The sequence below is a fragment of the Hypomesus nipponensis genome, chromosome 3, assembly GCF_054491055.1.
Source record: "Hypomesus nipponensis isolate SF chromosome 3, ASM5449105v1, whole genome shotgun sequence".
NCBI classification, from domain to species: Eukaryota; Metazoa; Chordata; class Actinopteri; order Osmeriformes; family Osmeridae; genus Hypomesus; species Hypomesus nipponensis.
This window is the reverse complement of record NC_140363.1, coordinates 11,917,667-11,940,188: the sequence shown is the minus strand read 5'-3', so window position 1 is coordinate 11,940,188 and position 22,522 is coordinate 11,917,667. Positions and strand designations below refer to the sequence as shown.

General features: G+C 46.1%; 1 protein-coding gene across 3 annotated transcripts in view; it reads left to right on the top strand.

Annotated features, from left to right (window-relative positions):
- The first annotated feature begins 2,398 nt into the window (after nucleotides 1–2,398).
- tiam2a (TIAM Rac1 associated GEF 2a) overlaps nucleotides 2,399–22,522 on the top strand; it is a 64,689-nt gene continuing 44,565 nt past the window's right edge. For 2 of the 3 annotated variants that reach the window (XM_084676254.1, XM_084676229.1), the window contains exon 1: nucleotides 20,883–21,009. The gene's annotated coding sequence lies outside the window, so the exon portion shown is untranslated. Of the gene's footprint in view, nucleotides 2,537–20,882; nucleotides 21,010–22,522 lie in introns of those variants that run through there. The other variant, XM_084676238.1, reaches the window with a different exon arrangement.

Here is a 22,522-nt window from a genome sequence, read left to right as displayed (position 1 = left end):
TGAATGAACCATTTCAGACAAAGCTCTTTCATTGTTCCCAGTGAGTCCTCATTACATACCACATGACAAATTACCGTGGAAATTACAGCCAATGTACAGCCCGTGTTGGCTAGGGGTCGACGGTGAAGAGGGCAATAATGACACTGTACAATAGCCAAGCACAGAAGTGTGAGAAAAATCACTTAGCAGGGGGGCTCTCTCTCTCTCCCCGACACAATTACCATGACGACCCTATTAGAGGCACCATAATGATGGATGAAACTAGCAGCAGAACTGGGTAGTGTTACTTTGTGTGGCTGGCTGGAGTTTTTTCTTCTCATTTTGCAGAGACTTTTATCCAAAGCGACATACAGAGCACGTATACAGTGCATACAGAAAGTACTGCAGAAGTGCATTGTTACAACAGTATTTGGGTGGTCAGAGTCAAGGAACAGTCTGTATTTACGAGGCACAGCAGAGGGGAATGCTACAGTCGTTCAGGAAACTGGCCTCATTTGAATATGGGGGACTGGCTCAGTGGGGAGAGGCAGAGGTGCTAATGAGTGAATGTTTTTTTCTGCTTGTGTGTCATTTGCCAGTCTTTGTCTTTCAGTAAATGTGTAAGTGTGTATGGAGGGGGGGGGGCTGATCTGTTAGAGTGTATATCTGTTTGTGTGTTTGAGAAATTGTATATTTCTATCCCACTGTGTGTGCAAGGGTTTTTGTGTTTCCATGTGCAACTCTCTGTGTCTGTGTCCCTTTTCTTTGTGCTGTTTGTTTGTCTCTGGCTGGCTGTCTGTCTGTCTGCTTGTCTGTCTGCTTGTCCGTCTGCTTGTCTGTCTGCTTGTCCGTCTGCTTGTCTGTCCATCTGCCTGCACCCCTGCTGCCAGAAAATTACTGTTTTTTAACCCCGGTTTTTTGAACAGTGTGGGACATGCCCGGGCCACACCTCACTCACACCAGGCCTGGGGACCAGTGACTTGGGGGGAGGTAGAGGTGATACATGTCCCTCAGAGCAGGAAGGGAGAGGTGACGGGCAACAGCGTGTCCGTCAGAGCCAATTAGCCGTAATGAGATTCAGAGTGACCAGTCCTCCCGAAAGCTGCCAGACGATGGAATACAAAGAGCTGCGTTGGGCCGGCCCAGTCCCAGCTGACTGAGCATTACACACAGACAGGGTGATCTGTATCACTTCACTTGTTGTTTACTCTGGTATTCATCCATGGTTCATTTCCTATTAGTCACTTCCTAGTATGCCTTCCAGAATGCAACAAGGGACTTGGGCACTATTTGAATCAACAATACAAGGATTTTCTAGCTTTGAGCCATGTGGGTCCAGTGGTGGGTTCATTTGTGTGCTAATTGCATATCCCTCTGCAGTTTAACTCATTAACATACTGCAATCCCGTGGGATCGCTTCTATCAGAAGCATAATCAGGGATCAACTGGATTAAAATGATATGGTTGGATAACTGCAGGGGCAGAGTGCCTTGCCCATTTCAGCTGTTGTTCTTGTATCTTGTTCAATGCTCAGGAATGAGACAACTTGTTGTTGTGAAGACAGTCCTCCATTAAAAGAGGAGGGCTATCTGTGAGTACAACAGACAGCAGAGATAAGCATCTCCCCTCAGCCCTTTATTGCTGCTGTAAAGAAGCTGATATGCAGATTAGCTGTGACTGGCAAACATGTGGCTCACATGGAATGCTCACATGGAATCCTGATAATGTTTACAAGCATTGGACAGGAGGAAGGCCAGGCCGGTTTCACTGCATTTCTTATCTGCCTGGCGTTTACCACTGGATTGATGAAGTGCCATTGACCTGAGACACGATACACACACACACACACACACACACACACACACACACGCACACACACACAGACACATAGACATGCAAACAGAGACAGGCGGATGTATACATACCTTCATACACACAAAAAACACAGCCTGGCAGCCTTGTTGTCTGATGTTATCCAAACCCTTCTGTTTCCTTTTTCATTCAGCCAACTTAATAGACAATGCGTTGACAGACAATGGTGTAAATGTTACGCAAAAGATGCTTACTCCTTAAATATTTAAGTGCTTTGGCGATTGGGGATTTTGACACATATTTAAAGAACAAAAAAACACAATTTAATTATTTTTTAATAATAAATCCGAATTTTGTATTTGTCTAATTACATTACATTACATACATGCATTTATTATTAAGTTTTGTAAGAAATAAACATAACATTTATCGACTGAAACGATTCACATCCTATTTTCTAATTTGCAATGCATTTCCAACTCAATTTGTCTATCGCTTTGAATCTCCATCGAAGAGAGGAGGGGTTTAACCCCACATTGTCTGGGAGGAGTCGGGTTTTCTCTGCGGTGAGTGAGTCCTGAGAGCATTGCATTTACAAAGCGTGGGACTAGTAACCAACCATTCAGTATTGCATTCAGCAAAGTAGCAAATCGACAAAAAACACGTATAACGAATGTGTATTTATACGGGAGAGTTGAAAAACCTGTGACCACAATTGTGTCTTCAGCAGTAGAGCAGTCAACCGGTAAGTTTAATTGCAAACTTGTGCGTTCGCTGTGGACGGCCGAGTTCTCATAAGCGCGTCTTTACAGTCCACGCGCCAATATGCTACTATAAATTATAAGGAATATAGCTTGTTAATATGGTTATTTTGGTGCTCGAGGGATGTAATGTAGATGACGGGACAGACAGTGTTAGAAAATACGTTGTTGGGCTTTATATAAAAAGTTTGTGATACAGAGCAGTGCCACTAATTGACGACGTTGTTACAGCTGCTACAGCTGTGTCCAAACACAATAGTTCATGCGGCGTTTCTGATCAAGAAAACTGCTTTTCGTTTTAGGTTTCTGTAACTTTCGGAATTGCCTTTTATTCATTTTAAGTGTCAGTCCATGAGTATACGATCATGGTCTGGACTGCTGACTGGGCATATAGGTCTGTAAAACTATTGTTATCTTTCCAAACCGGTTAATTCGATCTCACATTTCAGCCACGACGGCACGTCAACAAAATTGAGAGGAATTGCTCCCATGCCCAAACTTTGTAGCGAGAATTATACGACAACCCAATGTGATATTTTGATTTATTTATAATTAAGAACTACTTGCAGTAATAATTTTAGCACAATAGACCAAAGACTATTACACACACATTAAATTTCGATCTTGAATAGAGTTCAAGATGTTCAACATGGAGCTGTCAACAGTGTGAGTGGAGGGCAATTCAGTGTGTCCTTTGTGTTGTGCTGATTTATGAGGCGAGGAATGTGAGGGTCCATGTCCGTAACTGCCAGGCCTGCTCCCTCATGATTGTGTGGTAGTGGAGGTGATTTACCTAGTCTCTTTGTTGTTTGGGGAAGTGCTGTGACATGGGATGGTGTAAGGGAGGCCGAGGGCTTGAGGAGGGGTGGTGGGGCTCCAGGACCATACAAGCACAACAAAAGGGCCAGTGGAACCCTGGAGGGTAGGGGCTGGTCAGTGTAAACACACCCAGAGGACAGGAGGAAGGTATGGGCATGCCTTATGGCACCCTAGCCTTCATGTCATGGAAACCAATCACCCAAGTGTCCATTTAAAGCAGACGTTTTGGGATTTGAATGGACTCATACCATCACTCTGCCCATTGTGTAGTTTTAATAACAGGCTAATGTTTCACTTACAGAGACTAAACTCAAACCATTTGTCTGCCTGAACACTCCTATATGTTCTTGTTACATATGCAACAAAAAATAATTGGTTCCTCTGAGTACATGTGATTGGATAAGACCAGGCCTACAAGGTTACAGAAGGTCTGTTCAGAAGATGGACTCTGGATTGCACACAACATTCTTCTGATGATTAATTTAAACTTAATTGAATATTTCAATTTGTCTTCAGGGTCCTTGTTTAGTAGTCAACAAGTGTGTGCTCAATTTTGTCCTAAGAATGTTGAGTGTTTGTTTATTTGAGGACCTGCTGGCCCAATGGCTTATGTTTCAGCTTCTGTCTATATCTAATGCCTGTTTAGTGTACTTTGCAGTGCACAATACCTAGATCTTTGTTATTGTGATCTCTGGAGCGTTTTTGGATGGCTGTTACACAAATGTTCTGCATGCCTAGGTTTTGTGGTTGTATTTCTTCCCGGCACAGATTCCACGACCACAAGGAACATTAGTTTCATTATGACTTTTTAAATCATTCCCCCCCCAAAAAAATCTATTTTTAAGTTTGGTTTTCTTTAGAATCACTAGTGTGAGCAGTGAGAGAGCTCAATGGAAAACATTGAGTTCTCGTTCACACTGATGTGACCGTGTCTAGAAGGATTCCCCTGTAACCCCCACCCTCACTGTTCAATTTAAGTTGTTTACCAGTGACAAAGGCGGGTAGGGTGATGTTGTAATGCTTCTCTGTCGGTGGGAGGCACATGCTCTCTCCACAGGCATCTGCAACTCATTGCTCGTCTAAATCAACTTTAATGAGCTCGGGGGAAGTATGATACAATAACTTTGTAGTTTGGTAATTTGCAGTTTGACACTTTGCACATTGTTTTGCCTGTAACAAGGCTTAATATATCACTGAGGTGAACCTCCATTGTGTTTAGGTCATGGATTAGCACTCACTTAATCTAAACCCATGAAGCAATTCTCTGATGTTTAATTCAATTAGAAATTGTAAAACAAAGAGGAGAGCGTTTTTGTCTGCTGTGCAGGCCTTTGTCAACGGAGAGACTTATGGCTGTTCTCTCATAGCCTGTTTGGAAAGCTGTGTGCAAGTGCCCATCGTTAATTCTGGAGTGCTAGCACACTCTTAGAAACGCCAATGTTTCATGTCTTCTCTCAGCACATTTATCTCCATATAAGGCAGCATGCATGTGACTTATCAGGCATGGGTAATATCTGTGCTTATTGTCACATTCCCAAAGGCAGCAGGATGAAGGACTTTTTACTGTCTGTAGGTGGAGGCAGGGTGAGGGGAAAGGAGAAGAGCTGTCTGTGTGCTTCCTCTTAGTGTGTGCTCTTCTTTTAAAACCCTGATTGGAAACCTTACTGGTTTCAAGGTCATACAACATGTAAACAGTCTACTGCCATTTCTTTGTTTCTTGTTATGTCTCCATGACAATATAACTTTAAGATCTGACTCAAATTCCACTTTCCCCTTTTAGTCACTACGGGGAAGCATAATGGTGCCTTCTACTGACAGTTTATTTCTGTCTGTGGCTGAAGTCATGTTTGACTCTTGAGGCACTGGCAGAAGTGTGCTATCGTTGTAGCATGTGGGCAGTAGTGTTTGGAGGAGAGCTATAATAAGCAGGTGAACTCAAGGGAGCGTTGACAGAGACCTGGAAGGGACTTTTCTGTGATCATAGTCACCACACTGCAGACAGGCTAATGAGTGACTTTGTCCACTTTCTGTCCCCAGGGTCCCCTCCCATCATGCTATTGGACAGGGCTACAATAAACTAGTGTTGGTCTTTGACTTTCTACCTCATACTGAGGGTTGGTTGGACCCATATCCAACTTCAACACTACAAAGACCTCCCTCTCCAGGCCAGCTTCACTAAGTGGTTGCGTCAGGTGCAGAACAGTGCAGCCTAGCCTAAAACATGAATCATTTGAGTTGTAGTCCCTGATGAAAATATACCCTTGTAAACTGTACATGTTTGTAGTATGCACCAGGCCAGGGCTTCTTTATTTAGTTTATTTAGTAGCACTGCCATTCTGTTGGACTGATAGAATAAACGATTTGCTGAGGTTGCTGTTATCATTTACCACTGCACAAAAAAGATGAGCATTCTTTGGTTCATAAATCAGACATGGGTCTTGTCCTGAGTTAAGCAGATGGACAGCTCTGGAAGCTTATGTGTTCAGGTTGACACCCCTAAACGACAGCAAATTGAAGCCTTTGAGGAGATGAATGTGTTGGGTCAAATTGAATCTGTTTTTTTGTCGTGGGGCGCGTTCTGAGATACGCCCATGTGGTTTGGAAAATGAAGATGAAATGGTGGCGAGAGATTAAGTCATGTGTCAAATTAGCTTGCAGATTAAGATCTTCTGCATGAGGAGGAGACAAAGTAAAAGAGAGGGGGAATGAGGGAGAGAGGGTGGGTGAGGGAGAGGTAGGGGGAATGAGGGAGAGAGGGTGGGTGAGGGAGAGGTAGGGGGAATGAGGGAGAGAGGGTGGGTGAGGGAGAGGTAGGGGGAATGAGGGAGAGAGGGTGGGTGAGGGAGAGGTAGGGGGAATGAGGGAGAGGTAGGGGGAATGAGGGAGAGAGGGTGGGTGAGGGAGAGGTAGGGGGAATGAGGGAGAGAGGGTGGGTGAGGGAGAGAGGGTGGGTGAGGGAGAGAGGGTGGGTGAGGGAGAGAGGGTGGGTGAGGGAGAGAGGGTGGGTGAGGGAGAGAGGGTGGGTGAGGGAGAGAGAGGGGGTGAGGGAGAGAGAGGCGAGTCATGTAGTGGAAGGGGCACTGACACACCAGCTAGCATGGTAGGGTTATTGTAGGACAGTGTACATCAGACAAATTGCAATACATCAGTCTGACATAAAAACCTGGGGAGGGCAGAGGGTGTGTTGAACTTGTGTGACATCCTGAAGCAATGACAAGCTGCTTCAATGTTCCCCTTCTATGAACAATATGTAATATGGTCTTTCCATGTGGGATGAGAGTGCAAAGCCCAGATAATTAGCGCTATCTCCAATACAGTTGTGATTTGATATGTGCGTTTACATGACAGTGCCGTGTGATGCGTGTGAAAGGACGGCAAGCTGTGTACACTGTAGATGTGTATGGGGTTGGGCTTAAATATGCCTTTTTTGATATCCTCGCTGGGCTGGGTCACACTTCATCTGAGCAGAAAATCTCCATTGTGGCCTCATCAGCAGTAATTGTGATGGATCTGGCTTACCTCTGAAACCAGTAGCCAGAAGGTCCCCCCCCCCCATCATTCTCCTATTGGTAGTGCAAACACAGCTGGTGTGTTATTGGCTGAAGGTCTTGGCATCAGGTTCTTCTGTTGGCGCCATGCGTCTGCCATTGTTCTCCATGATGGGCTGAGAAGCTCCTGGAAAGGGTATACATCCCACTTGCTCCTGAATGGAGCTTTGGTAACGCACCCAAATGTTGTCTCTGTGTTATCTTGTCTTATTTACGAGGTGTTTACTAGAGAAGGTCGAACAAAACAGCAAGTCATAAGTCACATCGGCTTATAACTATACTTTGTTTCCCAGCTAGCTTAACATAACTAAGATGCTAATCAAATACCCTTTCCTCTATTTATGGGGTTTCTAACAGACAATGTGAAGTGGTTGTGAGAGCTTGACTGCAGCAGCGTGGAATGTGAGGTGCATTTTCAGCCTCATTAGCACTGCCCCCCCCCCCCCCCCCTCCTCACGTTAACAGTCTCTAGTTTGATCTGGGAGGGAGATAAGCTTCTTTCCTTCCTTCCTCAGTCTAAGGCCTTGGCACATTGGTTCAGTTATTTGGCATCTGTCCAATGTAAACAGCGAAAGGGGCTTGATTGCCTTAGGTCATGTGCAATCCTGGCATCTAAACACTGTGCCAGCTCAATTAGATTTGATTCATAAAGAGGTAAAATTATCCATATAATGTGTTTCCTGGAGCTTACAACAGCAAGGCTTACTGGACGTGTCAGGCCTCAGCTTGGTGTTGGAGGACCTTCAGGTAACGCTACTAGTGAATATGTATGTTTGAGCGTATAGATTATGCATATTTCTTTTTTGGGGGTTAGTTAGGATAATCCGGTAAGGATAATCCGGTATGGAGTACCTTTGCCTACTTTTCAACAGCCGTTTGGTGTCAAACGTTTGGTATTTTATGTAGAGGGGAGCCGTTTCCACCTCGTCAGGTCTTTTTAGGTGTGGTCAAGGGGTTTTTGGGTGGTTTAGCAAGGTTGGAGGAAAATCAGTGTATTTTGTGCCTGCCACCATGTGTGTGTTCTGTGCCCAGCCCTCCGGATCCCTTTCTCGACTTCTCACCACGCTCGACTTGAGTTTCCTTTTTTGCGTCCAGAAGTCTTCAGCACCACTGCTCTGTGCCAACTGCCAAAGCCGGGGCCAGGGCCTCGATCTGCAATGGGCCGTTACATAAGAGAGATTTAACCCTGAACAAGTGGCTCTGTGGACTCTGTATCCTGCCTGTCTCTCTCAATATCACCATGGTTAGCTTCAGCTGGGAGCCGTTTCCCTGACGATGATACAGGTGTGAATAGAGAACATTTAGTTGGTCTCCCTCTAGGGCTGTGTCTGTGCCAGCTGGGAGAAAATGTGCTCCGGATAAGTGGGGCCAGATTTTCCTCTTGATTACCTTTAGTGGAGCTACTGGGTGACATGAACAGTGTTTTAGCCAAGTTGAAGTACTTCTGCTCTGGTGATTCTCTGAGTTCACCATGTTCCACTTGCAATGTATAACTCTTCTTTAGGAAAGCCGAAGAAGGCTAGCTTTCATAGTGATTAATTTGAGTTGTAAATCTTTTGTTGAAAAAAGCCAGGAAAGGAAGGGTCTACTTTCGAACACGATCCACCCAGCCAGTATCATCTGCAAGCTAATGGCCACTCCACTTTGGGTTAAGCCCATGTCAACTAGTATCAGTCACATATGGTATGTGGAGAGTTGAATGTTGTGACCCAGGAGCTGGTGCAATATTAATGACATGTCATTATCCATATGATATCATCCCTGACATGGTCTTAAATGGCAAGCTTTAAAGTTTGAGTCTGAGACGGGTCATTGGCATCTGAGTTGTGTGTAAAAAGTGATGACTGATACCATTTCACTCAGGGGACAGGATTTAGATTTATCACTGAATGTTCAATGTCATATTCAGGCAAGACATGAAGGGTAAAGAACTCCCTAAAGATGACCAGGGGCACAGCAGGAGGAGTACTGTAAACCAACTGACAGGTGCGTGCCTGCTGTGTACAGAATACTGTATATGCCAAAGGCTATTCTCGGCTGTCATCTGAGAAGCCGTCGCCTAATCTGTCCACAACTCAATCCTAACGTTGTTCAAGGTACGAGAGCCAAGATGAAGGCAGACTTCTTTTATGGCCTCGGGTCTTAGTGCTGTGTACACTGCCTCTTTAAAAGGGTGGACAACCAGCTACTTAAACCTTGCTGTTGAAAGTGTCCATGCAGACGTAATGACCTCTCCTTTTCTACCCAGACCTGACACATTCTGCCTCTTAGGATTAGTGGTTATGGGTCACATCTCCAACCCCCCTCCCCCCCCCCCCACACACACACACACAGTCAACAGGCCCTTTGTTGGTTGATCCAGATGGGCCACCCTGGAAGGGGGGTGTTAGAGGGCACGGTACCTTCAGTTTAGACTGGCTTTCTTGGGCAAAAGGAAGGACTGACTCACAAGGGGAGGGAAAAATGCACACATCCTCTGTGCAGTAAAACAACTGCTAACAGTTGGAGCAGGCTTTTGACTGTCTGTGTGTCTGTCTGAGGAGATTTCTCCAGAAATGTGTGTGGTGGGGGGCTAAACCACGCCACATGTTATAGCTTCTGCTTCTGACTGCATTCCATTTAGCGATACAACACAGCATCTTTGTGTTGCACCAAATGTCTCTCCCATGGCCTTCCACCGTCCGCTATGGAGATGGAGCGGCTGTCCCGTTGCTGTGCTGCTGCTGTGAGGACTGATTTTCATTCTGAAGTAGTAACGTTCTCTGTCGCTTCACTCGAAAGATTCACAGCTGCGGCCAAAAGAATAGCAAAGAGCAGCCGTTCGGCTTTGTGTCCCTCCAGTTCTTCCCCACCTGTAGTTTATTTTGGGCATTTCATAAAAGCTGTGAAGCTTTTCAGTCCAAGACGTGACCCACACTGCATCCGTGGGAATGATTCAGTCCCATGCTTGAATGGCTAGTCAGCCCACTCACTCATCTTCACATTGGGACGCATGTGACTTCACAGCCTCCTAATGTCATTTATCCACAGTCGCATATGAGAGCAGTGATTTAAGAGGAAACACACCTTAACATGGTGACTAACGTTGATGTCACTCTGTCAACAGGCACTGTCACACACTGTGTCATAGACACATTTATACCTCAGGCACACCAGCTCATTTATTTCCAGTTGGTTTAGCCTAGTAATATATTCTGCTTTGCTTCCCTCATTATCTCTCCCAAGTGCAGACACAGACAGCTTTGGTGTCCAATTTGCTCCGTCAATTTTCATTAAAGGTGCATGTCTGCCATGCTTGGAATCATCATTGAAATCACTCCAGTAATAACGGCATTTCATTAAAAGTTATTTTGAACTCTTCCATGTCTCTCTAGGCAGTTCTCCAGTTTCTAGTGGCTGGAAGTAGTAATTTGGGGAGAGTTTGGACATCGTTTCCAGTGGGACTGTAGGCCAGGCAGCAAGCTCTGTGGTCTGCTCGTGTGGAGAAAGCAGCTTCACTGGAAACCGGCAGTTCTTCAAAAAAATTAATGCTAATGATATTTTACATCTCATCGGTATATAGCCATAACTAATAATAACAGTGTAGAGAAAAGCCAAGCACGGATGGTTCCTGAGGCTCAGGCTTGAAGCTCAGTAGTACCCTTATGATATAGACTACCTGCCATATTAGAAGTGTCCCTCTGTCCTCTTCCATCCTTTCTTTTTCTCCCTCTCTCTCTTCCCTTCTTGTTTTTTCCCTCCCTCCCTCGACGTGCCTCCATGTGAATGGGGGGGGGGGGCTGTTGGATGAGGAGACTGTTTTAATCGGGGAAACCCTTTGTCTTTATTAGCATTGGGGGAGTCATTAGTTGCTTATAGCCCCTGGCTTACAGCCCATCAAGGCCATTAGTCACTCGGTAGCCAGTGGCACACCTGAGCTGCTGTTGAGAAAGACTAGAGCTATTCTTCCTTAATAGATGAAGTGTGTGTGTGGTCTACCTTTTGGACGGCTAATTATGCAATTCTATCCTGCACCACTGTCCCCTTACTGTACTCCCCTACTCAGTTAACTACTGACAAGTATTTTAACAATCTGGAAACTCCCCCCCCCTCTCAACACTCACGCACACCTTTCTCTGACATGTGAAATGCCTCAGCCTTTTTCTTAGTTAAAAATGCCAAGTGAAGTCAGTAGTTTATTTGACATTACAAATTCACACTCACACATTGCTGTAGTATTCACTACAGATTGGACCTGGTGGGGGCTTGGTTTTCTCAGCAGGTCAGGGATGTCGGGAACGATTACATTTATGGAGATACGCATGATTGGCAGCTAATTATACTCAGTCCAAGTCTACCATCAAGTTTGTACCACTGCATGTGTCCATTATGTCTGGCTGTGTTGAACTAGGCTGTCGTGTTAAACTGTTGATAGTGTGCTTATCCAGTGTTGTCAAATTCCCTTATTTCTTGTTCTTTCCTGTTATTATCCATAAAGTCCACATTCAAAAGAACATTCCAACCCTGTGGCAACAGTTTTTCCCTCCCAGGAGTCATTGAGTCTGAGGCCTGATGATGGACCTTGCTAGTCTCTGGACACAGCCAATATTTCTTTTTCTCTCCCTCTCTTTTCCTGCTTTCTCTGATTACAGAACACTACCTGTCTCTCTCTCTCTCCAAATGTGTCCTTCTCCTCCTGCTCTGTCCTCTGGGTGGGGATACAGCCGGTCACCTGCCCACCACTGCAGAATCTAACACAACCAGTATTGTACCAAAAAAAGTGTTCTCTGGGGGGGTTAACTAGCCAGCTCTGTCTCATTTAAACCCGCTCAGATTAAGACCCAGAGTGAATACCCCCCTTGTCCTCTCATAATAGTCCAGCTTGACCCCTCTGAACTCAACTGGTTGGAGCATCTGCCTGTCGATTTCCACCCTTTCCTATGGGAGATCCACAGCTTCCTGTACATCTGCCCGTGAACAATAATTTGATTGGCTGACAAATTAATCATCATACATGAAAATGTATTGTAGACCAATGACCAAATGTATTAAAGACCCTCTGTTGTCTATGTGCATGCTCCAGCAGCGAGCCTTCATTTTTACCGCCTGTGATGCCAGACTTTTCTTGTCAGGCAGTTGCATGGCCACCTAACACGCGCGTGTCCTCATTGACATTCCGTTGCCGCCACATGGATGGGATAATAATGAGCTTGATGTGGACCTTAATTCAATCATGTCAATAAAAGTCCTGCACATGTGGCCCATCTGCTAGTGCTTACCCTCTCATAGTCTGTGTGCCAGGCTGTGCCCGGCCTGGCTCGCTACGCTGACCCCCTCTTCACGTCTCCTGTTGAAACCTTTTACAAAAACGTTTGAGGACTACAAAAGTTTGTTTTGTAAAGGAAGCGCTGTGGTGTGTTATCCAACAAGCCCGGCACACAAATGCTTCTGAAACTCGAGGAACTGGTTGGAGTGTTTTGGGGTGTTTTACTTGGTACTCGTTTGTTTTCTAATACTGTTTCCTGAGTCCAAGCCAGTCTTGTCTCTCAGGTGATACAATCAATTGGGCTGAATGGATGCTGTTGAAAAGACAGTCATTTGTTTGAGCAGTTCCAGATCTTTTCATAGCATTCCTGCAGTTTAAGATACCGAGGCGACAAAGGATGTCTCCAGCTGCGGAAGGTGGTTCTTCCAAAGCGTTGCTCATACACATGCACAGACTCGCACGCTCATTTGTTCTCCACAAAAGATTCTTAGACGCACCCCCTTGGTTGTGTCGCCCAGACACTGTTCTGCTGGGTATCTAGGTTACTGATTAGCAAAGCAGCATCTGTTCAATGGATCGATGACGACACACGGGCATGCTTATGGCAAACCCTGCAGGTGTTGAACCTGTTTGGAGCACTGAGGGTTCCTCTGTGGGTTGGGTCCACGCATTGGCCTCATTTCTCACATAGTAAAAACAGACAGTCAAGCGCAGGCCCAACCTGTTAGCACAGCTTGTCTGTTGTCTGACTAAATCTCCTTCCACACAGCTCTGGTGTTCATGACCCTGGAGAATGCGGTCCAATCTGACTGATTTACGGCTCATTAATACAGAATTTTAGGCCAAATATGTACTGTGTTTTGGCTTTATTTTCTGTATGAATGGGTCCAATAGTCTCTGTTTACTTATCCACAACATGTGAGCAGGTACACATTGTTAAAGGATGGGTGTATGAATAGGGTGGCAGGGTAACTGCAATCCTTCAGAACTGAATCTGGTCAGGAAAATTCCTCAGTTTTGCCTCGGCTGTGTGTGTTTCTCAGGACGTGTGTGTGTGTGTGTGTCTGTGTTTCTGTGTGCGTGTGCATGAATTTGGCACTCAGCCAACTAACACCTCTAGATCATAAATATTGTCCCGGTGCTGCTGATGGGGCAGAATAGCAGAGATTCCTATCGTGTTACACTGAGGCACACCTCACCCCAGTAACTCCACTGGACTTTGGCTTCTGATAAAGCAGAACTCATTACAGTAATATGTACTATCTTATGAGTTAAGACTGACAAAGCAAACCTGTATGTCGATATTCCAGTAAGTGAAAGTCTAAGTGTTTTTTGTTCGTAGTTTTATTACACGGATCTAGTTAAATTAGACTTATATTTATGCTTAGCACATTCTATTCAATAATTTAAATCGGTGTCAATTTGCACAACACCCTGCAGTCTAGCTTTTCTTGTTGTTAAGCTCACTTTACAAATTTATCGGGCATTTCTTTCTATGATCCAAGTCTGACTGATTTCAGTGGAATTTCAAGTATGCTTAAAACAGAGGGAAAATACCCTGTGGTGGCTTGGTCTTAGTAGTTCAGAGGAGTCTGAGGAGGGCAGAAGGGGCAGAGGGCCAGTGGAGATTGACCCTGTCCTCCCCACGCCTGTCTGACTCCTGGGTGGTAGACTGATGTTTACAGAGCTCCTACTTTAACCACCATGTTTACTCATTAGTGTGTGTGCGTGTGTGTGTGTGTTGAAGGATGAGAAAGAAAGTTTGTATGAGTTTGAACGTGTGTGCACTAAACATGTGATTCACCAGGTGCAGCACGTTGTGCCACAGTCTCTATAAACAGCTTGGATTAGTCCTGACGGATCATTTATTTATTGCAAGGGGTGTTGGGAGAAGAGGTCGGGGGAAGGGAGAGGTGAGAGGGGAGAGGGGAGAGGTGGGAGGATCTGGTGGCGGAGGGGTTGCGCTGCGCTGGCCTGTTTACATGGCTCTGAGGTAGACCAGAGGCCTATACTGTGAAGCAAATTCAACCTACCCAGGATATCTTTTTGTTAGCTGACTTCACTAAGCCCAATCAAACAGCGTCACCAACAGAGCTGCATATTTTACACAAGATAAGCAAACTATAATATTCAACAAATATGAAGAATAACACATATATAATCCAGGCTAAAAGCAGCACTAGCTGCTGCCAAAGGCAAGAAGGGAAGCTGGCACCAAAAATTGCAGGCTGTGAAATTGTAAGTTAATAGGCTTATCAAAATCACTGCCCCATCATTGAGGCATGAGTAGATTGGAGTTACAATTGTGTATTCTTGTGAGAGCTTTAGCATTTTGCTGCGGTCTGACTCAGTCACCACTCACCACGGCACTGTATACGATCAAGCCAAACACAATCGGTCACTGAGGTCACACACAGCATAGCCTATCAACATTTATGGCAGACCACCATGCTAGACTCCTGGGTGACGTGTGTGTGCGTGTGTGTGTGTGCGCGTTGTTACCAGACATCCCTTTGAGAACAGTGATCAGAGCCAGAATGCTGAGGCAGCATGACATTGACCCAGTCATTGCCTTCTGTCTGCTCTACTTTTCATTCCCATACATTTATTTATCTGTTCACATATTCATGTATTCCCAGTTCACACCTGTCTGGTACAGGCTTGTCCAGAAGGACTGCTGGATATCAACCACAGATTGGATCACCGGGAAGTGAATGATTTATAATCTTTGTGACGTGTCTCCGATCCATGCTTAAGATTGAATAGACACGGTTTACCCCAAAAGAGAATTGCCTGTGGACACCCAGCCAAGAAGAACAATCTGTATCGCTAACATATGGATCCTCTTGGCACAGGATTCAAGGGCAGGGTTCAGCCATCATCATCCTAATCATCATCATCATTAACGCCAACCTGTCATGTAGATAGCCGGTCTCACAGCACATGGAAATCTCAGCCTATATGCCTCAAAGCTGCTCTGGGTAGTTGAGGCCTGTAGTGGGTAATTGTGGAGCCGGGGTCTTGGGTATTTAACACAGGGAGAGGGTAGTTACCGTGGGGGAGGCCACAAGGGGCACCCCCCCAGTGCTGGATCTCTCCAAGAATGTAGGGAGGGGAAAGTCTTAAGCAGTGATGGATGGGACTAAAGCCACACACACACACACACACACACACACACACACACACATACACACACCACCCGATGCACAGCATCTGGATGCAAATGCGTTGGCGGTGCCTTCAGCATGGTGTGCCAGTGTAGCAGGTGTGTGAGTCTCACTGCTCTGCTGGGACTGAGGAGTAGAAGGCCTGGTTCTCTAGCCCACCGGCCCAGATAAATGAGTCCAGGCTTCAGCACATTACATTTACATTTAGTCATTTAGCAGACGCTCTTATCCAGAGCAACATTCAGAGGGACGTTCCCCCGAGGCAAGTAGGGTGAAGTGCCTTGCCCAAGGACACAACGTTATTTGGCACGGCTGGTAATCAAGCTGGCAACCTTCAGACTACTACTATTACTAGCCCGATTCCCTAACCGCTCCCCGACTCCCTAACCTCCCCACCTAACTCCCCGACTCCCATGAACAGCATTTAGTCCGCTTGGAAGTTAATACACCAGCTTAAGTGTGATGCAAGCGAACAATTACCATTGTCCTTCTCAGGCCATTAGTCAACTGACACTTGACTCGTGCATGTTAGAGCTAATGCTTTATTCATGCGAGTTTGTCTGACCACAGTGATGTGGGTCTGTGTGCTTGGATGCCGTAGATGCATATCTGTTTCTCTGTGTGAGGGAGGGGGGCTGTCTCCAAATCCCTCCACATCATTGTTCCTGAATCCCTCCCGTGTTAATATTGACCTCTGTGTGCAGTAGGTTTGCTTGACCTATATTGTACTGCACTGGTCAATCTTCTCTGATGGATCACCCAATAGCTTCTAATCCATCTCCGAGGACAGTAAACACCACTATAAGGGTTTCTATGCTAATGTGTGTGTCTGGGTGGGTGTGTGTGTGCGTGTGTGTGTGTGTGTGTGTGTGTGTGTGTGTGTGTGTGTGTGTGTGTGTGTGTGTGTGTGTGTGTGTGTGTGTGTGTGTGTGTGTGTGTGTGTGTGTGTGTGTGTGTGGGTGTGTGTGTGTGTGTGTGTGTGTGTGTGTGTGTGTGTGTGTGTGTGTGTGTGTGTGAGAGCAGGACTGATTTTATTAATCAGTCTGGACTCACACAGATACGAGGTGACAGATCGCCCGAGAGCAGACAAAAGACACGAGGCAACCTGATTCAATTGGAGCATGGCCAATCCAGTTACCCACGAGGGTCTCCTGTGGGGTGGTGGGGAGACTGAAGGTTTTGGGAAACGTTGGTTTGGGCGTCGCGTTCGTCATTGTGTCCATTTTGAAGGCACCTTGATTGTGTAAAGACAACTTGTTTGGGGCGTGTGACTTCCCAAAGCAGAGCTTAGAGCACATGCTCTGGCTGTGGATTACTGATTACAGTTAAATCACTAAGTATCTCCTCGTTCCACCCTTCCTCTTCCCCCCTCTTCATCTGTGTCCTGCTCCTACATGATGGGAAGGAAGCTGCCATGCCCAGGCTTGTAGTAACAACAATAACAAGGTGTTTATTTAGCTGATGCTTCTTTTGAGAGCGGCGCACGGTACAGGGGAGGATTGAAACATGGGACCTCATGGTCAACAGTCACATGCTCTACCACAGAGCTATGTCATTCTTCCAGGTCATCCTTGAGGGGGACGAGGTTGCGTGGGGGACTCCATTTCCAGAGGCCCCCTCTGGCCTTGTATCTGACCCCTCAGTCAGAACACCCAGAATGTCACCCCCTTCGAATCCTTAACTTCTCTCTTAAATCTAATGTCTCTAGAGATGTTGAGTGGTTTCATGTTCAGCTTCTTGGTCACAGATTGAGAAAAGGACTGTCTCTTACAGTGAGCAGATGGAGAAGTGAATTTGTGTGGGCAAGAGCTGCAGGTGCAAATCAGCATTCCATTAACCACAATGCTAATTAAGCAGCTTAATGAACCGAGAGGTCATTTGAGGGTTAAATCTACATGGTGAAAATGTGCCCCCCCCCCCACACACACAGTTCGCCCTTTGAACAAGGGCCAGGATTATCCATTGTATTGGTAGCTGATTTGATTTCTTTAAAATGTACACCCTCAAACAGACGCACGCACGCACACACACACGCACACACTCACACATTCACACACGCACACACACACACGCACACAGAGGCTGCATTGACAAAAAAGCGGAATGCTTCCAAACAAACAAAGTCACACACCCTGGAAGATATCAAAGAGCAAGCTCCTCAGAACAGGAACAAACGGGTGTTTTCTCTGGGGTCTGGCTGGGGATCCACTTACATCTTTTTCAGTGGGGAGTCAAATGTTCTGTCTGTCTACAAGTTTGTACAGCGGACTAGACTTGAGCATCTTGGGCATATCCAAGTCTTTGTAGAATGCTTCCACTGGGGCTGTGTCTGACAGCAAGGGAGATGCCAAAACACAGTTGATGTGGCTGTCGATTCACCTGAGCAGTGTCTTGACAACCTCCAGGTCTGTCGGAACTGAGCAGAAGTGACAGACGGAGGAGAGGGGAGGGGAGGAGAGGGGTTGGGTTTTTTTTCTCTGTCCTCTGTGCCCTGCAAATAGATGCTAAATTAGCAGAGCTCAGCAACTGATTAAGTTGCACTGAGCGGTGTGTGTGTGTGACTGTGGAGGTACAATGGTGTGTGTGTGTGTGTTGAGGGGAAAGAGACAGAATTCGGCACTGAACAAAAGACTTAACCTCTGACCTTGTGTTCCAGAGAACCTGGTGGGCTTGAATTCCGACAGTCTCCTTTGCTCTCTGTCTCACTCCATCAGCTCTCTAATCTCTCTTAATTGCTTTGAATCATACTGAGATATCTGTAGACTTCCCAGCTTTGAGTGGAGCTCCAGTTCTAAGTTGCTGCGCTCTGCTGATGAAGCAGTTCATTTCCCCTACCTGAAGATGCACTATGCGTCTGGGTGATGCCTCTGGTTCTGCAGATCACGGGGGAATAATAGCAGCACATTATAAACAGCCCCAAGCTACCTGAGGGCATCTGTCACTGGTGTGTACAGACACTGGGTTACTAGCATGCTCAAGGACTTTTGTATCTCTTTTTTTCTTCTACATATTCTCTCTCTCTCCGATCCCTCCTCCCCCCTCTCTCTCCCTGCCTTCTCCCCATGTCTCTCTCTCCTCACCTCTCTTCCTAAAGGGCTCCTTGGGCACCACCAGTAGTGTTGAATGGATGGAAGTTAAACATTAATAGGGCTCAGATGGTCTCAGACTGTCATGAATCACACATTTGCAGTATTCCCAGTATTCCCAGTAAGCCAGGAAGAGTAGGGTTCCAGGACAAGGCTGGAAGTGGGTGGGTTCTTCACCAGCCTGAGGGGAAACTCACCTTTCCTTGTTTATGAGCTAGTCTTTATGGCCCTGTGGGTTTTACTGTAGTGTGTAATAATACCAGGGATGGGATGGGAGGAGGTGTGGTGAGGTAATTGGCTATCTGAGGGCAAGTGTGGGCCAGAGGAGGTGTGTGTCTGTGTAAAGCCCAGAGAGGGACTGTCAGACCGTACCAGGGCCCCTTGGGTCTTCCTATCATGCTGGGCGAGCAGCAGTGTGTGGAAAACCTCCGGGCTGCAGTGGAGCTATATTCAGCCTGACGCTGTGGTTGAACTCTGTGTTACCTCACACTTCTGCAGCCTGCCACTCAGAGGCCATGTTCTTCACTCTCAGACCTGCGCTGGGCCCCATCTACTGAGACCTGCACCGTGCCCCCATCCACCGGCCCTCTGTCCTCATGCTAGTTCACTTCCCCCTCATACATTTTTAAAAGGGAACACACTTGCGGAAGAGAAGGGGCGGTAACAGTCATTACCTCATGTCCATTGCCCTTTGCAGTCCATTGTGTGGGTGGAGCACTTGAGTTTACTCCCAGGGTAAAAGAAGGGTTGCAACGAGGGAAAGGTTGGGATAAAAGTGTGATAATACATGTCCTCCATTACTGTTTTGTAATGCAACACTCCCTGAAGTCTCAAGTGCTCATCCTGTCAGACCTGTGAAGTGTAAGTCAGCTGTGATGGCTAGATGACCATGGTCAGTTCTGCAGCAAGGACACGCATCATAAAGGGATTTGATTCCGGCCCTGAAAGCTCATTAACATCGTTAATTGAACTTAATTAGGGTCAGTTCAGTTCACCCGCTGGAATAGTCCCAACACTTGCTCTGCATGAATATGTATAACACCACTCCTCATCCTTGTCTTAACTCCCTCCCTCCACTGCCTCACAAAAGCATCAGAATTCCCCCCTAGTCTAGGTCACAAGGGCAGTTATGCCAGCGACAATGTTGCCAGGCCTGTCTCTTAGCTGCTCTTGCTGTTGCCAACTTGGAGGACTTGATTTCCTTGTTCCCATGCGACTGGCCTCAGGAAAGCTGGTCTAATCCAGCTCCTGCTTTGGAAGTATAATAAGGAGGATAGATTCAGCATCAATGTCAAAATGTTTTTGAATACTTTTTGTAGGTGTCTTTTAGGAGGTAGATATGTTGTCAAGTCAGTTGATGAATTGGGTATTTGAGTGCTAGGGTGTGGCTTTGCAAAAGCTCTCCTTCTGGTAGTTCTGAGGAAGTAGTCATATAAATCTCCGTTCCTAATTTCCGGTTTTAATAAGAAGATTATTTTACAATTTGTAATTAAAGTATTTGGAAGATGTGTGTCTTGGGGAAAAAAAAGCTTGGGAGAAAAGAAGCATTTGGAAATGTCTGACATTCTGGAGTCCTGCTGTGGACCGTGGTCTTAGATTCCTCAGAGGTTCCGTCTGAATGGAGTGTTTTTGTGCTAGTGCGTATGTATCATAGAGCTGTGTATGGGATGTCTGCGTTGTTTTGAACTGTGGTTACATTCTGGCCCTGCTGGGAAAACAAAACACTAGGTCTGCATTCCTGAAATGTTCCCTCTCGTGAACTCGTCTCTGTCCTTCCCTTTCTCTCACCTTAATTAACTTCTAATTCCAAACCTTCTAACCATCCAGCCACGCTTAATTCCTCCACGGTCCCCCCCCCCCCCCCTCTTTCTCTTTCCCTCCAGCCCTCTCGTTTTACCTTACCTCCCCCATCCCTGTCTATTGACTGTCTGTTCCTCTCCCAACCTCTCCTTCTCCTCCCTGCAAGGTCTCTCTTCCTCCCTCTCCCCTCTCTGTCTCCCCGTCTCTCCGTAGTTCTCTCTGGAGGTCACTGGTATGTTAGGTCAGACAACAGCCCCAGTCACAGCGCCACTTCTCAACTGCCTCCGAGGCATTATAGGGTATTATACACCAGCTTGTCTCACCCAATCAGCTCAAGCCGACCACAGAAAAGCACTTTGGGTAAATACCCTAGGGTCCTCCAGTGTAGCAAGCAGGAAAGCAGGATAGTGGGAAAAAACCAACACGGAACGGTGTAGTAGGTTCTAAAAGAAACCTTTCTGGGTTCCTTCTGGCAAGGGGCGAGGCGTCGGAGCACTTTTTCCTCTCTTCTCCTCCCTGTGTGCTCCGTTGCCCTGCGTTACTTCGGAGGATTCTGATTCGCTGTCCCTGGAAGCCAGAGAGGGAGTTTCCACATGGCTCCCGGTCTCTGTGTGTGTGTGTATGAGCGAGTCAGACAGCCAGTCGTTGTGTGCGGTGCGGTGTGTGAGCGCATGTGTAGCTTTAAGACAGCAAGCCTGCACAGAGGGAGAGCCCACTTTAGGATCAGGGAGCACTCAGATTCTCCTTGCTTGCTCTTCAAAGAGCTTTTAGATTAAAGCTTTGGACACCGAGGTAAGGGATGTTTTTTTATCTCTCACTGTTTTATCCAGTTTTTCCCCTTTCTTTACATTTTCACCAGGATTAGAAGCAAGCAGAGAAAAAAATCTGATTGTCTTTTATCCAGGTGCACAGGTGTAGACAACTCTGTCGTGTTTGTGTGTGTGTGTGTGTGTGTGTAACCATAAGTATTGTTTCTGTTATTGGTTTTGATAGTTATGAAAGGCAGGTTTACTGTCGTGAGTGCTCCAACACACACCCAGATTGGGTTTGTCAGAAGGTGACCTTTCACTATCACCAGAGACCTGGTTCTTATCAGGTAGCTGAGCTTTTTTTTGTTGTAAGCAGGAAACACACAAACACTCACACACAAACTGATCATCGATGTGGCACAATCCTATCCTCCAGTCACAACTTGGCGTCTGGTGAAGTTTACTGTAGTGCTTTTGAATTGGGTTTACTTTCAGCGGGGTCCCATTGTCAAGAAAATAATGACACGTTTTGCCTTGGCATCTTTTTGAGAAGTTGTTAAGAACATATGTGTATAAATCATCCAGAAGGCGCCATGTCATTCTTGTTTAGGAGCCAGGCAAGGGCCTTTTACATGTACAATGAAAAAGTCCAAATAGGACACTAACAAGCACTATGATTGATGCTCTGTGGCCTTGGCAAGCTGGCTGGACATCTACCACACTGTAATGTCGGGGTGCAGTGAGGGATTCATCGACTTAACTTTCTCCTCATAAGTGAACGTCCACAGGACACTCAACTGATCTAGACTCTATGACGCTCAGAGCCTGAGATGTGTCTTGCGACATCAGCTTGTTTGCATCCTGTGGTTGTTGGTGGTTGTTGTCAACATCGGCGGAGAGGAGATTTCTGGAGAGCTCGAATCAGAACACTTAGTTCTGCCATACATAATTGAAATGCCTATGCCAGTTTTTGTTTTGTTACGGGGGGGTTGCAATGTTGTGTTCTGGATTGAGCGTACTGCTTCTTTAAGAGCTGTGGGGCGCCTCAGCTTCAGGAAAGTGAAAGGAGAGGAGGTCCCATGGGCTGCGATTGGACAGAGGGAAGGTAATATGAGGGAGGTCCTGATAACTAAATATAACAAATGACCTCATGGCTCCTGAAAGAGAACAACGAAATTCACGGGAACCAACACCTTTTGTGATACCTCCATAATGGATGTCTAAATGATTAATGGCACATTTCTCCCAACTGTTTATCTCATTTCACTTGTCAAATATCAGTTTTAACCCAAGCTGATAACATCTGCATTTGAACATTTATGTTCTGTTTAACAGTACGCAAGATTGTAAGTTAATGGTGTGCCTGGCTAGGAGCAACCCCGGAGAAATGCACAGCTTGTGTTTTGTGATGTTGGAGGTGCTTTCAGCAGAGCGGGTTGAAAACTGCACCAGCATGGAGTTCTAGCAGTAAGTCTCCAGGCTTTGTCCTCTGGGGATCAGTCCTGTGTTTCACACTGCTGTGTCAATGCTTCTTAGCAGTGCTTTGTTCCTCAAGT